At 42.0% G+C, this 17,136-nt stretch overlaps 1 protein-coding gene across 3 annotated transcripts in view; it reads left to right on the top strand.

Moving 5' to 3' along the window:
• Positions 1-17,136, top strand: part of cntfr (ciliary neurotrophic factor receptor) — a 386,945-nt gene that overhangs the window by 62,680 nt on the left and 307,129 nt on the right. The window lies entirely within an intron of this gene.

The raw sequence follows: 17,136 nt of genomic DNA, 5'->3' as shown, positions 1-17,136 counted from the left end.
TAGACTGGGGATATTTTCCCTGGAGTATTGGAGGCTGAGGGGTGACCTTAGAGGTTTATAAAATCATGAGGGACATGGATAGGGTAAGTAGACGTCTTTTCCCCAGGGCGGGGGTGTCCAAAACTAGATAGCATAGGTTTAAAGTGAGAGGGGAAAAATTTAAAAGGCCCCTAAGGGACAACTTTTTCACGCAGAGAGTGGTGAGTGTCGGAAACAAGCTGCCAGAGGAAGTGGTAGCGGCTGGTACGCTTCCAACATCTAAAAGGCATCTGGATATCTATATTAAAAAGAAGGGTTTAAGAGGGATATGGGCCAAATACTGGTAAATGGGACTAGATTTATTTAGGATATCTAGTTGGCATAGACAAGTTGGACCCAAGAGTCTGTTTCCATGTTCTGTACTTCTGACTAACTGAATTAAGGGATTCATTCCTTCTCTGATTCTTTTTGCTGCCTCCCTGAGGTTTAATGCCTTTAATGTTATCCACTTCATTGGGTTTTTTCTAGTACCATGCACTATTAAATCCACAGCGCATTTGTTCGCATTTTTGGGACAATACAATGTTTGTTTGTAAGGTTTTGGGAGTTTTGTCCATCTTGCCCTAAATGAAAGTGAAGGGGATTGTGGCCTGATCCAAATTCTCCTGTTCACAAGCTTGTGTGGCTTTTAACTAGGCAAAGTACAACATCTTCACCCCTCTGAACAATGTCCATTCAGTGTCAGCACAGCTGGTAGTCATTTTTTGGTCTTTAAGCACAAGGAGGAACAAAAAGTTGAGTTTTCTACTTGAACGTCAAGGAGTAGATTTAAAGACTCCTTGTGCATCTAAAGGATTGTTAGTTAGCATTTTTATCTGGATGAAATCTGTGATTCACATTTTCATCAAGATAGTAGGGTTGGTGATAGCCTGGTGATGTTATTATTAATGTGGAGACCCAGGTAATGTTCTGCAAAGCCATGTTTCACTCCAGCCATGGCAGATGGTGAAGTTTGATTTTTAATTAAGAGTCTAATGACCACAAAACTGTTGTCAGAAAAATCCATCTGTTTCACAAATGTCCCTTTTGGGGAGGTAAACTTCTGCCTTTTCCAGGCTAGCCTACATATGACTAGACCCACAGTAATGTTGTTGATTTTTTTTTAACTACCCTCCAGGCAACAAGTGTTTGACAATAAGTGCTGACCTAGTCAGTGACACCCACACACTGTTAACAAAACAAAAGGACTTTGGGAAGGGAAGTCTATTGTGGAATTGTTTGTTCAAAATTTTATCTTCTAACCAAACATATCCATGAATGCCTCAGTTACCCTGAATGAGCCTGAGTTATGATAAAGTTAGTCCTGCACCTTGAGCAGAGAAAATGCTTGCTTGGACAGTCACCAGCCAATGCAGATGGGATCCTAGTTGCAACAAACTGATTGATTCATGCAGTTTCAGATGAAAGTGCAAGATTCCACTCCATGGAAGTCAGTTCTTTGGACTGGGTGCTCAGCTCGGGGAAAATAATGGAACTTTCTGGAGTTGAAAATCACCTTTGCTTTGGTTTCTGGAGAATGAAGGGACAAAGTAAAGCGTTACAAAGGGATTTCTTTCTTTTTAGAAAGAGGTTGAAAACCTTTTCTAGATTCCAATTCAAGTTGCCTACATTAAGGATGTTTGGTCGATTTTTGTTGGTTTTGGTTTGTAACAGTTCATGTCTTAATCCTGTTTTGTGTTTTTTTGACTTAGTTGCTGGAGATTTTGAACTAAAGTTCAGTTTTAAAGATCGTGTTAATATTTTCATTTCACACACCATTTTGGCTCCAATGTTAATCTGCAATTGCTCTTTAACTGTAAAATTCCAGCATGGTTTTATTTAGACTTTCAGTTTCACACTTTCTTTACAACCCACACTGAAGTTTATCAATGTCATTTGTTTCCAGCTCCATCTATCTCAAAGAAAAGCCTCTGGCTCTTTTTCACTGAAACTGAAACTTAAATGTTCATAAGAGAATATTGGTAATGTCAATGTACCAATAACAGTCAAAATGCCAGACCAACTTATTTTCCCTCATCAAATCAGTCCTTTTACGATTGTCATCAGCTATAGAGTTACAATCCCTGCAGAAACTTAGTTTTGAACTCTTTAAAATCAGTTTATTTTCTTTCCCTTTGCTTCATGGGATGTGGAAAGTACTGGCAAGTCCAATGTTTATTACCCACACCTAATTTTATTCTGATTAGGACAGCCTTCACTAGCCCAGCATTCATCGCCCATAATTATTGTCTTTTAAGGTGGTGTCAAGATACCATGCAGTCCAATTGATGTAGGTACATTCCAGATGGGAATGCCAGGATTTGAGTCCAGCAATACCGAAGGAGAAATGGTTTCAGGCTGAATCGTGCATTTTAGGCTCAGTGCACGTCACATTGAACTTTTTGGAGGGTTTATTGTTGTAAGATCTAGTGGGCTTTTTTTTGTCTGTCTTCCTCCATCTCCTATAATCCCCCATGCTACCCTAAATATTCATTTCTAGCCCATGTTTCCCTACACTGTTCCAGAACAAATTACCACTTGCCTGGTATTTACCAAAAGACCAGCATCCCTGGCACCATTGTTAATTTTAAAAGGCTGCTGTACAGCCAGACTGGCATTCCAAAGCTGCCATGATCAGTCAAGGATGGAATTTGGAAAAGTCTTGGAGAAGGGGGAGATGGCATAGCAAGTCTGACTGAGATCTGGAGGTCCTGATGGAGCATAGGAATTTCATCTCCTCTGCTGTGTTTCAGAAGGCCCTGCTGCCAGATCCTGGCAGCCTGGTCAGACATCCACCCTAGGGTCACTGCAGTCTCCACAGTGTGGAGTTACAGCCATCAGTGTGACAGGATCAATGACCTCCTTCACCACTTCACCAGGGTAAGCGCCACCTCACCCACACTACCAGTCCTACTGCACCACCTCTCACCAAGGCACATGGTCTGTCACTTTCTCTGTTGCATGCAACATCTTCCTCATTGGTGATCACTTTTTTCCCCCTTAGTACTAACACTGTACTACTTACTCACTCACCAAAGACACCTTGCCAACTACACCAGCGCTAACAGCTCTGCCAATGGCTGTATCACTCAATCTCTCCTTTTTACCTCATTCCAATTGAAGACAGCCCACAATAGGGCAGAAAGGGCTTGGGGTGGGTGTTGAGCGTGTGACTGTTCCACAAAGTAGATAGTGATTTAAGGACAAACAAAGGATACTTGCCTTTATTAACCAAGGCATAGTTTAAGAGCAGGGAGGTAATGCTGGAACACTATAAAACTTTAGTCAGGCCACTGACAGAAAATTATGCAGTTCTGGAATACACTTTATGGGAGGGATGTGATAGCACTGGAGAGAGTGCAGAGGAGATTTTGCAGGATTTTGCCTGGACTGGAGACCTTTGGTTATGAAGAGTTGGATCTGACTGTGTTGCTTCTCTTGGATCAGAGAAGCCTGAGTTGGGCGAGTGACATGATTGAGATAGGGTAGACAGGAAGAAACCCTTCACCTTGATGGAGGTGTCAAAGATCAGGGCTCATGGCTTTAAGGTACAGTTCTGAAAGTATAGAGGAAATGGAAGAAACCTTTGTACCCAGAGAGTGGTGGGTATCTGGAACTCACCACCTATAAGGGTGGTAGAGGCAGAAACCCTCTTAAAATATCAAGCATTTAGATAGGCACTTGTGCTACCAAAGCATACAAAGTTATGGACCAGTGCTGGAAGTGGGATTAGAAAACTTGTGTTGTGGTTTTTGATTGACACTGCACCAATCGGGCCAAAGGGCCTTTCTTTCTCAACTATAGACTTCTCACGCTGAGGAGAGAATCCTGGCCATTGCAGGAGAGGACCCAGGACCACTCCCTCTGAGAATGCTGAGACATCTGTGTCCTGGCAACTGAGTAAGTACCATTCTTCTTTCCACTGCAACTCACCTTGTTGTCAGTTACTGCACACAAGTGGCCACACCACCACATTTCCCTTGTGTCTTGCAGGTACAGTTGGCACATCCCCCTCTGCAAAGCGATGACCAAATCCACCAGCTCTGTCTCTGAGGACAGCATACAGAAGGGTTGAAGGAAGCATCAGCAACGCTGATTCCTGTACCCCCACCAGCTCAAACTGACAGCTAGGTGGGTACACCGAGCTTCAAGTTTGGAAGCATAGTATGGGTGAGCACTTCCTGTGACAGCTCCACTGAGGACTGCCACAGACCAGGCAGGAGTGGACCCTGGTGGTGTTGACAATTGGGTACATTATTAGAATGCACAGGAAGGAACTGGTAGCACACAAAAGCAGATACTGCTGCGTACAGCAAATCATGCGACAGTCAGTCTACCTGCATGGACAAGTTGGCAACTACCTTAGAGCCAGGTCCAGTACTACTTGTTCTGCTGGGCAAACCATTGCTCCAACCATAAGTCGTCAGGACTGAAGGCGTCGGGACAGAGATCCTAATAAGCAAGGATGAGATGGGGCAGTGCCAGTAGGAACCCAGCAAAGATTCCTGCAAATTTTCCTCTCAGGACATGGCAAAGGTGGCTGAGTCATTCACCCTGCCTGCCCTCCCTGACTCTTAGAAGCTGAAACCAAAGAGGATTCACTTGCCTCTCATAAGAATACCCTCCATGGACTGCCCAGGCATGCATGTCTCTGGGATTGCCCAACAAACCTCCATGGCCAATGGGCTCCATTGTTGATCAGTCTCTCTCCACTCTAACTGCAGAGCCGGGGACTGCACAAATGTAATGGGAGGGTAAGAAAACCAACTGAGGATCTTTTGACAGAGGTGACACCGCACTGTACACGAGTGGTAACATTTACATACATTTCAGTGTTTAGCCCTGCATCCAGGTCTCTGTAGCTGTGACTATAGCTATGTGGACACGAAATTAGGCATTGTGCTGGCAAAGTGCCATGGATCTGGCTTTCTATAGAAAGCCTGCTACAGCATCTGGAGGAAATGCCCTGTACACAGGACCTTCAGTGAGTCCTGCTGGCATCATTGCTCCTAATTTTCCTTTGGCCTATGTCCAAACGTGTTGGTGTGAATGAAGTTGCCCACCAATTGGAAGCGATATGCTGCAAATCTGAAATCCAAGCAAGTAAACTCCACGGGTCTAGCAGTATCTGTGGAAAGAGACATCAAGTTGCCATTGAGTTGATACAACTCTCCATAACTCAATGCAGCTGGAAAGTTGTGTTTTTGTTTATTGACAGAAGGGAATGAGGAGCAGATGGACCAGATGGCATGGATGCCCAAAACACCACAAAGGCAGTGCATGTGGTGCTAAAGGGGGATAGAAGTAAAATGGCTATAAATTAAGGCATGGAAAGAAGTGGGTCCCACTTGCACTGAGATGTCCAACCTCCAACCATCTTGTACTTGGTGTGACTCAACCAGCAGTTACCCTGATTTCTACGGACTCTCCGGTTTTTCTAAAAATCTTTAATGTTACATGCTCAAGTAAGGCCTTCGTGTCAAGGACTGTCTGTCCACCATGGGAATTCATCTTTTTTAACCCTTGAATTGAGTGGGTTGCTCAGCCATTTGAGTGGTTGACTCAATCATACTTTGGGTCATGTGTAGGTCAGACCAAGGAAGGATAGCAGATTCTGTTCTCTAAAGGACATGAGAGAACCAGATGGGTTTTTAAGTGTTGATGGTTTCATGGTTACCATTACTGAGATGATCTCATTCCAGATTTTATTAATTGAATTTAAATTGAACCCATGTCCCCTAAGAGTTTGCCCGGGTTACTAGTTCGTAACCTTGAACCAGATGGATAGTGGCAATAGCTGAAAGCATGACGTAAGATAAGCTGTTAATTATATTAAAAATCTTAAAGTAACTCACTCTAAGTACTTTTCTTTGCAGACAAGTTATTCTTTAAGCTACAAAACAGAACCTTTTTTTAATATAAGAAAACTACAGGTATTAAGATTTTGGCTAAATTTGTATTTTAATATATGTAGGCATTCAGTTATCTTGTTTCAAGTGATTCTTGATTTCAAAGCATTACTTCTATTCTGTTGTCAGCCTGGTAACTTGAATCCCTAAAACAGTGAATGCCCTCCCCTGGCAATTCTTCCTCCAATGTAAGCTACATGTATCTCCCATCCTCTTGATGATTATTCACCAATTTGATCTTTCTAATTTGAGCACAAGCTCCCACTCACATTTATGTGTCTGAACCATGGACTTTCTATTTTAAGCTCCTGGCAGACTGCATTAAATTTCAGGGATATCTTAAACAATTCTCTTCCTCAAGTTGACCTCCATGGCCCTGTAAGATTTTAATGTAGCTTTCCTATCCAGGTAGAAATGCTGATGGTTTGATCCAAACTCTTATGAATATAAGAAATGAGAACAGAAATAAGCTAAGACAACAAGGTGTAGAGCCAGATGAACACAGCAGGCCAAGCAGTATCAGAGGAGCAGGAAGGATGACGTTTCAGGCCTAGATCCTTCTTCAGAAATCGGTCTAGGCCCGAAACGTCAGCCTTCCTGCTCCTCTGATGCTGCTTGGCCTGCTGTGTTCATCCGGCTCTGCACCTTGTTATCTCAGATTCTCCAGCATCTGCAGTTCCTGCTATCACAGAAATAAGCTAATTGGCTTTGCAGCCCTGGTGTACCAAATAAAAGATTTACAGTCAATCTTTGTCAGGTTCCACATTCCAGTACAACTCCAACAACCTTTTTTGTTTCCCTTGCCTGAACAAGAATCAACCCCACCTCCACTGCCTTCTGAGGCAGCAAATTCCAAAGTCTGTGAAATCTCTCCTAAGAAGGTAATCTCCCATTCATTTTAATCATCCTCTTCCCCACTCACACAGACACACGCACGTTCTGGACTGATACCTGAAAATAACAATGTTTTTTCCAAATCCATCTTGTCATGACCATAGAAGCTGATTGATCCTAAATCAAGTCACCACACTGCTGCCGTTTTCCACACAACAACACCACCTTCCCCCCACACCACCACCGCCATCACACTTCACTACTTCTAATAGCAACAAGCCTCATCTCTTCAAACATCTCTATAAGAACAAGGAATGGCCTGCTGCTCCATCTAAGTATGATCACGGCTGATTCTTGCTCTTGCATTTCAACAGGGTCGCCATCCTCCATCTTGAATTGGGGAATGGTCTACCCTGTATCCAGACTCTCAGCCAGGGAGTCGCTGCATCCAGTCTGTCCAGCCCTGTCTGAATTCTGTTTCACCCCTTTATTCTTGACTCCGATTCATTGATTTTTTTTTTTAGTTGACCAGAAAACCTGCTTTCCTATAAATCAGTCCAGTGAACCTTTTGCTTTACACATTCTACAGCAAGTAGCTCTCTTTTTCTTGGGTGAGAAGACCAAAAATGCGCACAATATTATTACACACTATTTGCCTTGTCCAAATAATTAATATATTGAACAGTGAGGGCTCAGGCTCTGACTCCTGCAGCACCCCAATAGTCATTGTCTTCTACCATGAAAAAGACCCATTTATTGCTCTGATTTCCTGTTGGCTAATCTATTCTCAATCTATGCCAGTATACTGTCTCTGCAATATTGCAGCATATGGATATGGAATGACCTGTTGTGATTTGGAATATATCATATTTGGAATATATATTAGACAGTGTCCTGTTACATTTGTAAAGGCATCTTTTGAAAATTAAACAGGGTAATATGGCAATTTTCACAACTTGTGATTATGGTGGAGCTGTGTGGTGTGTGCTTGGAGATAGCACAAGTTCATGTAACTTTTCAGTAGAAACTGGGTTTAATGTTTTTGAGAAGGTAGCTTTTTGGGTTAAAGCTGCCTAGTAGCAGCTCTTCTTTTTTGCACCTGAAAGGATAAGTTCCTTGCACGGTCGGGGTTTTATTCTAAATAGTAACCAATCATGCGTATTAACCATATTTGTTTCAACCGGGGACCAATGCAGTAAAATGGATTGATTACATTTTTACAACAGACTACTTTCCCTACTTTTGATGTTAGATTAACCTGCAACCCTCTCTCTCTGCTTTTCAAAATTGAAGGGTGACAAATGGAACTCCACTATCAGCCATAAAAATCGAAAGAACTGCGGATGCTGTAAATCAGGAACAAAAGCAGAAGTTGCTGGAAAGGCTCAGCAGGTCTGGCAACAACTGTGAAGAAAAAAGTCAGTTAACGTTTCGGGTCCGGTGACCCTTCCTCAGAACTGGGCTCTGAAGGGTCACCGGACCCGAAATGTTAACTCTGGTTCTTCAGATGTTGCCAGACCTGCTGAGTTTTTCCAGCAACTTTGATTTTGTACCTGATTTACAGCATCTACAGTTCTTTTCAGTTATTATAATTCTGGAATTCCGTCTCTAAAGGCATTGCATGTCTACCTATAGCACATGGACTGCAGCAGTTCAAGAAGGCAACTCACTGACACCTTCTCAATTGCAACTAGAGATGGGCAATAAATGCTGGTCCAATCAGTGATGCCCATGTCTCATGAGTGAATTTTAAATGTCCATATGACTCTTCATGAGTAGAAATTTATTCTTAACACCTTAACTGTGTTTTATGCCACTTTTTGTTTTAATTCTTAAGTAAAATTGTAAAATATTGAGGCACCAAGCACAGACCCTTACAGGACCCCTGGTCACATCTTACCAAAAGACCCAATTTAGGCATACTGTTTTCTGCCACCTGACACAGCATCTGACCACGCTGATGTGTTGTCCTCAGTACCATGAAGTTTAAGTTTACACTAATTTTTTTTGATGTAGCATCTTGTCAAATGCCTTTTTTTTGTTGGAAATGTAAGTACAGAACGTTGACTGGCTCCCCTTTGTCCATGGTACACGTTAGTCCAATAAATTGGTCAACTCTGATTTTACTTCACTTTTCTTGGTGGTAGAACAAAATGTGTGCTGACTGATACTTTGGAGGTTCATATTCTATCGTCTGTTAGCAAACCAGGCTGCTGCCACTGTTGCAAAGTGTAAGCACCTTACATCACCTTTACAGTGAAACAGTTTAACATCAACCCACCCTGGGTTTTGGTTAGATTTCAGAATAGGTCACATGACCTTTGCTTTATAAAAGGGTATAGTTTACAATCTTCCCTCCCTGAGAGGGGAAGTGAACTTAATCAGGTGGCATGGTGGTGGGCTAAAAGTCGACCCCTTCCCTGCCTTTCCGAAAAATATCTTGTGGGTGGGAAGGCCCAGGCTCTATCAATTATTTTCCTTTGTTTTTGTCAAAAGTGCTACATGCACAACTGAGCAACTTTTCCAGCACCAAAATCCCTGACTTATTTCCCCCATTCCTTTCTTAAACTGTCACCGATAATCACTTGTAGTCAATTAAATATTTACAAGCAACACCCGTTATGGGCATTTAAAAGTGAGGGGGAGCTAGGGAGAGAGGGGGAAGGTCTAAATCCAAATGAAGTTGGAGGAGAAATAAAGCTCACTGGTGCTCACTGAAGACATAAAGAGCACTGATAGAACCCACATGGTCCCTCTCCAAGGACACCCAGGCATGAATGTAACCACAACAGAAGCCAGACAGTCAGCAGAGATCATCCCTTCCACAGCTTGCTGTCTGTTTATTGCCAGTCTGGCCAGGCCCAGGAGCAGACCATAAAGGAGGTTCTGTGATCTGCCCATAGCCCTCTGCACCAGCTGCTCAAAAATCAGGAACGTGGAGCCAAAGTGCAACCAAAAAGATAACAAAAAGTTTTTCAAATAACAGAGTGCAATAGCCCACAGCCAATCTATACATGTCCAGAGATTTCACAGCACCACAAAATAAACCGTTGGGCTGGGAGTCCATGAACTGCCACTATCTGTGTTTATCAGGGACTGCAGCATGCAACACCCTCCACCCCAGGTGTGCGATAGAAAATGGGAGGATTCCACGTGGAGAACCTACCATTGGGAGTCTCGACCACCCAGCAGAAAATAAGCATGCCAAGGTGTGTCCTGGCAGTGGATGGAAGAGTCAAGGTGGATGGTGTGCAGCAGTAGCCTCTACAAAAACTGCCTCTTTGCAAGGCATTAAGGCATTAGGTTTACCCAAGAGGCAGCTCCGGTTGAGTCGCAGGCTCTCAAGGTGGTTCAGGACCCAAGGATCAGTCTGAAATTCTGTCTGAGCAAGGACATGCACGGGTGGGATTCCACCACACATCTTAGCATTGTCCAATGTCAGGTCCTAGCACTGCCATATTAGGCGTAAGCTCTACCTTCCAGGTCAGTAGTCACTTGATGCCCTTAAGTAGTCAATTACTGGCTAAAGGGCCTCATTCCAATTGAGCTGTGACTATTTCCCCTCCAGGCAAAGCCCAATAGGCTAACCAATGCAGACAGGCTCTCCTTTTGAGGGGATGGTTGCCATTTGATCTGCAGTTATTGGCTGCACAATTTGACAGGACTGAATTGGCTGTTGACATCTGCACCTGACCCCCAGTTGTTAAGAGTTTCCTGCAGTGCAGTGGTAAGGTTCCCCAACCTTTTGAGGGAGAAGGCCTGGGTTTGACCCCCCACCAGTTCATAACTTGTCTGAGCAAGTTAATTAAAATATCTGTCCTCAATTGTTAGACTGTTGTGATGTAACAGCAAAGTGCTTCCCTCTGGACCAGGAGACCTGGCTTCAAGTCCCAAAGATGTGGAATAACATCTGAAGAAGGGTCTAGGCCCGAAACGTCAGCTTTCCTGCTCTTCTGATGCTGCTTGGCCTGCTGTGTTCATCCAGCTCTACACCTTGTTATCTCTGAATGTTGGTTTTTTTTTCAGAAGATATCTACCCTCCTTTTTCGATGCCACCACCTCTCCCTTTGCTTTGCCTTAAATTCCAGAAGGCTAAGATAGGATCAGTATTCAGCCTATTGATTCTCCTCTCATCAGCCGTAGTCAAATGGCAGATGTTTCTCAACCCCATTCTCCTCCTTTCTCGCTGTATCCCTTGATCCCTTTACTAATTAAGAACCTATCCATCTGTATTAAATACACTCGATGACTTCAGCCTCTTCATTCTGGGCCCTAATTTCAGTGGTTGCTGCCTTTTCAGGCTTTCAAATCAGCTGCCTGATTTCTGCGAGGTTTCCTGAGCTTCCAGATCTTCATATAAAACTGTCTTCTCATCTCCACTGAAAGCAGCAAGATCCTGGCCTCAATCCCAAAACAATATTATTCTTTTAAATTTCAAATTTGTAACACCCGCCACCTAAATGAAAGGTCATCACCATAGTGATGTTGTCATAGACATTATCCAAAATGTAATCATGTATCATTCTACACATGGTAAATATTTTACACAGAACAAATCTTTGTCTTTTTGCTGTCATGTTTTTCTGTCTACCTTGGGAGCAAGGCAGTGTTTTATTGAAATACATTTAACAGTTGGGAGTTTTAAACTTTCTCTTGTGGATGAGAATTGTTTTTATTTTGCTGCTAGTGGCTTTTCCTTCTGTTGTACTAAGTCTCGGCATTTCCATCTACTAAGGTAAACAATTACATCTTTAGTTTGTCAAGATTAACTTGGCTGATTTGATAATCCCTTTTTGGCTATTGAAAACTATCGGATGTAAATGAGAGTTCCAGAAAAAAATCTGTCAAAATGTATTATTACTGTCTCTGAGCCAGTAACTCTTTTGTTTGTTTTTGTAAAACCTAGATCTACCAGTGTTGACATGGTGTGACTTTTAAACTCAAATCTGTGGATCAGCTTTCACTTTCAGAGCTGTAGGTTAAATGTACATCTCGAAGTCTCCGCTAATCAATTATACGATTCGTTTACTAAAGCACGGAAATATAGTTTTCTGCTGTTTTTAACCACCCTTATTGAAGTATCAATATTCTGGTACTCCCGAGTCCTCATCCCTCTTGGAACATTAGTTTGGTTAACGTGTCAGTGCCACTCTATCCTACATGAGGAGTTTCCACTTTGCTGCCAATATGCCTGGAGGCTGGTATGCCATCAGATGAGTTGTAATGGCCTCCATGAGGAAGTAAACCCCAGCAACACAGTTCTTTGATTCTTCTTAAAAAGAAAATTACCACAAGGCATAAGAACAGAAGTAGGCCATTCAACACAGTGGATCTGCTCTGCTGTTCAATGAGATCATGGCTGATCTGATAATCATCAACTCCATTTTCCTGTCCTCTTCCTCCATAACCCTAGATTTTTAAATCACAAGGGAATCCATTTATGTCATCCTTGAACATGCTTAATAACCTAGCCTCAACAGTCCTCTGCAGTGAAGAATTCCCAAGAGTCCGTACCTTGAGAGAAGAAATTCCTCCTGGCCTATGTTTCAAACAGGCAACCCCGCTTATTTCTGAGATTGACCTGTAGTCCTAGACTCCTTCACATTGGAAACATCCTTTCCACATCTACCCTGTCAAGTCCCCCAAGGATACTTCAATAAAATCATCTCATTCTTAAATTGTTCATACCTGGAATCAGCTTAGTGAACCTTCCCTGGACTCCAAACATTCCTTTAGTTAAGGGACCTAACACTGGTCACATTACACCAGCTGTGGTCTGACTAGTGCCTTTGTATAGTTTTAGCAAAACCGCCTTACTTTTATACTCCATCCTCTTTGAAATAAAGGCTAACATTCCATTTGCCTTCCCTATTACTTTAGGACCATAAGATATAGGAGCAGAGTTGGTCTGTTTCAGTCGATCGAGTCTTCATCATTTGACCATAGCTGATATGTTTCTCAACCCTATCCTCCAGCCTTCTCCCCATAACCTTTGATCCCCTTACTAATCAAGAACCTATCTATCTCTGTCTTCAATACACTCAATGACTTAGCAGGCTATGGAAACAATGGCAATGAGTTCCACAGATTCACCACCCTCTGGCTGAAGAAATTTCTCCTTTTGTGTATGCCTTCCCTCTGATGCTGTGCCGTCCGGTCCTAGCCTCTTTTTTTTTCTAGTGGAAACATCATGCCCACGTCCATCTATCCAAGTCTCTCAGTATTCTGTCAGTTCCAATTAATACACCCACCATCCTTCTATATTCCATTGAGTACAGACCCAGTGTCCTCCACTGAACTTCAATCCTAGCTTTTTGCAATTCATGGATGAGGACTCCTAAATCCCTCTGCTCTGTAGCTTTTTGCAGTTTTTCTCCACTTAAGTAATATTCGCTCCTCTATTCTTTCTTTCTACCAAGATGCATAATCTCTCATTACCCTATATATTCTACCTGACCAGTTTTTTGCTACCCACTTAACCTGTCTATATTTCTCTGCACACTGTCAGCCTTACCATTTGCCTTCCTAAGTTTTTGTCATCTGCATACTTGGCTGTACCATCTTCACTTTTCTCATCCAAGTCCTTATAAATACTTTTGGCTCCAGTACTGATCCCGGTGGCATTCCACTCGTTACAGGTTCCTATCCTGATCCCAACTCTCTTCTATTATAAAATAAAATTGCAGATGCTAGAGATCTGAAAGAAACAAGCAAAAACACAAATTGCTGGAGAAACTGTTTTGAAGAAGTCACTGGACTCCATGCTAACTCTGTTTTCTCTTCACAGATGCTGCCAGAGCTGCTGAGCTTCTCCAGCAATTTCTGTTACTGTTTTGTTTCTGTCTTCTGTTAGTCAATCAATGCTCTATCCCTGTAATTATACTACCTCTAACACCATGGCTATTATCATGTTTAAACAATCTAATTTATTATGCCTTTTATCAAATGCCTTCTGAAGATCCAAATACATTACATCGATTACTTCCCCTTTATCTTTCCTACTTGTTACCATCTCAATGAATCCTGGTAATTCTTTTTCAGGCATGATCTCCCCTTCATGAAACCATGCAGACTCTGCTTGATTATATCATGTATAGCAGAGCATTTAAAAATATCACATTATAATAAAATCTAACCTGTTCCCAATAACCGATATTAAGCTAACTGGCCTATAGTTATTTTTTTTTGGCTTCTTCCTTTTATGAATAAAGGTGTTACATTGGTGGTTTTCCAGTCTTAACGGGACTTTTCCAGGATCTAAGAATTCCTGGAAAATGGATATCAATGTATCCACTATCTCTAGCTATTTCCTTTTTTAATATCCAAGGACACATCCCATCAAATCTAGGGAATTTATCAATCTTTAGCCTCAGTATTTTACATAGCTCTTTTTCTCTTCTGATAGTTAGTGAATTTATTTTCTCTACTGCTTTTGCTCTTCGCATGTTTATTTGGTTCTTTCATGGAACATGTGTTCATGGTGTTTGTAGTGTCAAGGAAAGATCAGAGATTGGCCTTCTTTTCCTTGGAGCAGGAAGGATTAAGAGGTGATCTTTATTGAGGTGTTCAAAATTGACATGATAAAGAAGGATATTCTGTTTCCACTAGCTAGTATGTCAGTAACTAGGAGTCACAATTTCAAGATTGTCAGCAAGACAGCTAGGAGTGAAATGAGGAGAAACTTCTTTACTTGGTTGTTAGGAGTTGTGATGCACTGCCTGGGAGTTTGGAGGCAGATTCAATAGGTTTCAGAGAGCTGGATGTATATTTGAAAGGGATGAAGGTAGAGGGCTACAGAGATAGGGCTGGAGAATGGGACCAACTGGGTAGCTCTTTCAGAAGCCAGTGCAGAAATGATGGGTCAAATTACTCCTTTTTGTACTATAAAATTCTATGATTCTGATAAGGTCCACATGTTGCCCATCCCTAATAGCCCTCAAGTGCTGGAGGAAGGAACTGCAGTGTTGTTCCATGTCAAGATTGCATGTGTGTTCAAGGAGAACTTGCAGGTTATGCTGTTTCCTACGAATCTGCTGTCCTTCTACCTCTTTTTTTGTCGAGGTAAAAGGGTTGGAAGATGCTGACAAAATGGTATGCAACTTTTAGATTGTACGCACTTCTACCATTTCTGTGCAGTTTGTCAAATTGATAATGATTGTTACCCCATCCACCATTTTCAAGCGGCTGCTTTGATCTGGATGGTGTTAAGCTTCTTGAGTGGTGTTGGACCGGCACTCATCTAGACAAGTAGGGAGTAACCCACTACATGGACAAGCCTTGGAGATGAGAGGTGAGTTACTCACTACAGAATTTCAAGTTTCTCATCAGCTTTTATTGCGACAATGTTTGGCTAGTCTAGATCAGTTTCTGTCAACAGTGATCCCTAGCATGTTAGTCATCTAATGTTAATGCTATTGAATGTCAAGGGGAGATAGTTAGATTCTCTCTAGTTGGTGATGGTCATTGTCCAGAGCTTGTATGGTGTGAATATTGCTGGCAGTGCCCTCAGGTGAAACAGATTGGGAAAGAGCTTGGTGAATACCTGCACTTCTGTACAAGTAGTAATTGATGTGACTTCCCAGCTGCATGGGGCACAAATGCTGAGCTGCATTTGTAGTATCAAGGGTACCGGCCAGACTCGTGCAATGAGATTTATTTACAATGGCCCTGTACACCCTGCACCCCAGCTCTGACCCAGCCAGGAAAATGAGCTATTCTGGTGTAATTGCCAGGGTGATAACTTTCGGCTTTCTGTCTTCTTGTTGCTGACCAATGGAGTTTGCACATTTGTGAAAGTCTTCAATTTAGTTTAGTGGAGACTGACTACTAAAATTTAAGTATACTTTGTTTCCAAGTTGGGAAAAAAAGTAACAATTGTTCATCCTTTCAGTGATAAGATTATAATATGCTAAATCTGTCAGACTGAAATTATGACAATTGAAATATGTTAAAATATATCTAAACCTCACTTATCCATCTTGTGGCAGACAAAAATCTATTTTGACAAGACAGACTATAAGTGAGATTCAACAGTGAAAAGTCTACAAGATCTTGTGCACCTGTCAAAACATCATGCAGTGCCTACACTAGGCACTATGTGCTCCCCTATGCCATCGGCAAGTGCACTACACCACTATCAAAACATTCCAAATCTCCAAGATTTTTATTAAGCCTTCTGAGCTTCCAACTACCTTTTTTAGAGCTTAAAATAGTTGTTTTTTATTATCTTTTGCCACATCTAAACAGTAACAGATGTATAATAAATAGAATATTGCACTGGTCGCGGTACATTACTGGGTTTAATTCGCTCATGAGAAAGAGCTGACAACTCATTCTTGCCTTTGGCATTTGTGAGTTATGCGTCTTTCATGCTGGTGAAATCTCATCTACTTAGTGTACAAAATCTGAACTTTATCAGGGGTTACTAAAGACTGAAACAATGAGGTACAAAAATTGTCTTGAGGATGCACGAACGACTTGGTGGTAGTTTTTCCATTGAGCTGGGTAATCTTCCCAAAGCTCTAACCAGTGAACTATTTTGGGATACCTAATTGGCATCTAGTATTTGCCCGTTTTGTAACTTGACATCCTGTTGGATTTCTAGATTTTTGGGTGCATATTTCATCCATGATCAATTCATATTGGTTTCCCACACTGCTCCAATTTTTTGGCTAATGTAACCCTTTAAAAGAGATGCCTTGGTACGAGTTGCCTTGTGAGCCTAATCAAAAAGAAAAAGGAAGCATTTATCAAGGCTAGGCGGCTGGGAACACACGAAGCAAGGGTGAAATACAAGGAAAGTCGAAAGAAACTTAAGCAAGAAGTCAGGAGGGCAAAAAGGAGTCATGGAAATTCATTGGTCAACAGGATTAAGGAAAAGCTTTTTATACTTGTATAAAGAGTAAACGGTTGGCCCACCCAAGGACAGGGAAGGGAATTTGTGTGGAGCCAGAGGAAATCAGCAAGGTATTAAATGAGTACTTTGTGTCAGTATTCACCATAGAGAAGGACTTTGTGGATGATGAATCTGGGGAACAGTGTGTAGATAGTTTGGTCATGTTGAGATCAAAAGGGAGGAGATACTTGGGGTCTTGAAAAACATTTAAGGTAGACAAGTCCCAGGCCCTGATGGGATATGTCCCAGAATACTGAGAGAGGCAAGGAAGGAAATTGCTGGGGCCTTGAGGGAATTCTTTGTATCCTCACTGGCTACAGGGGAGGTCCCAGAAGATTGGAGAATAGCCAATGTTGTTCCTTCTTTTAAGAAAAGTGGCAGCAATAGTCCACCCAATTACAGGCCAGTGAGCCTTATGTTAGTGGTAGGGAAATTGTTGGAGAGGATCCTTTGAGAAAGGATTTACTCCCACCTGGAAAT

This window comes from Rhincodon typus, chromosome 1 (assembly GCF_021869965.1).
Source record: "Rhincodon typus isolate 14 chromosome 1, sRhiTyp1.1, whole genome shotgun sequence".
Taxonomy (NCBI): Eukaryota; Metazoa; Chordata; class Chondrichthyes; order Orectolobiformes; family Rhincodontidae; genus Rhincodon; species Rhincodon typus.
This window is presented reverse-complemented; position numbering and strand designations above follow the sequence as displayed.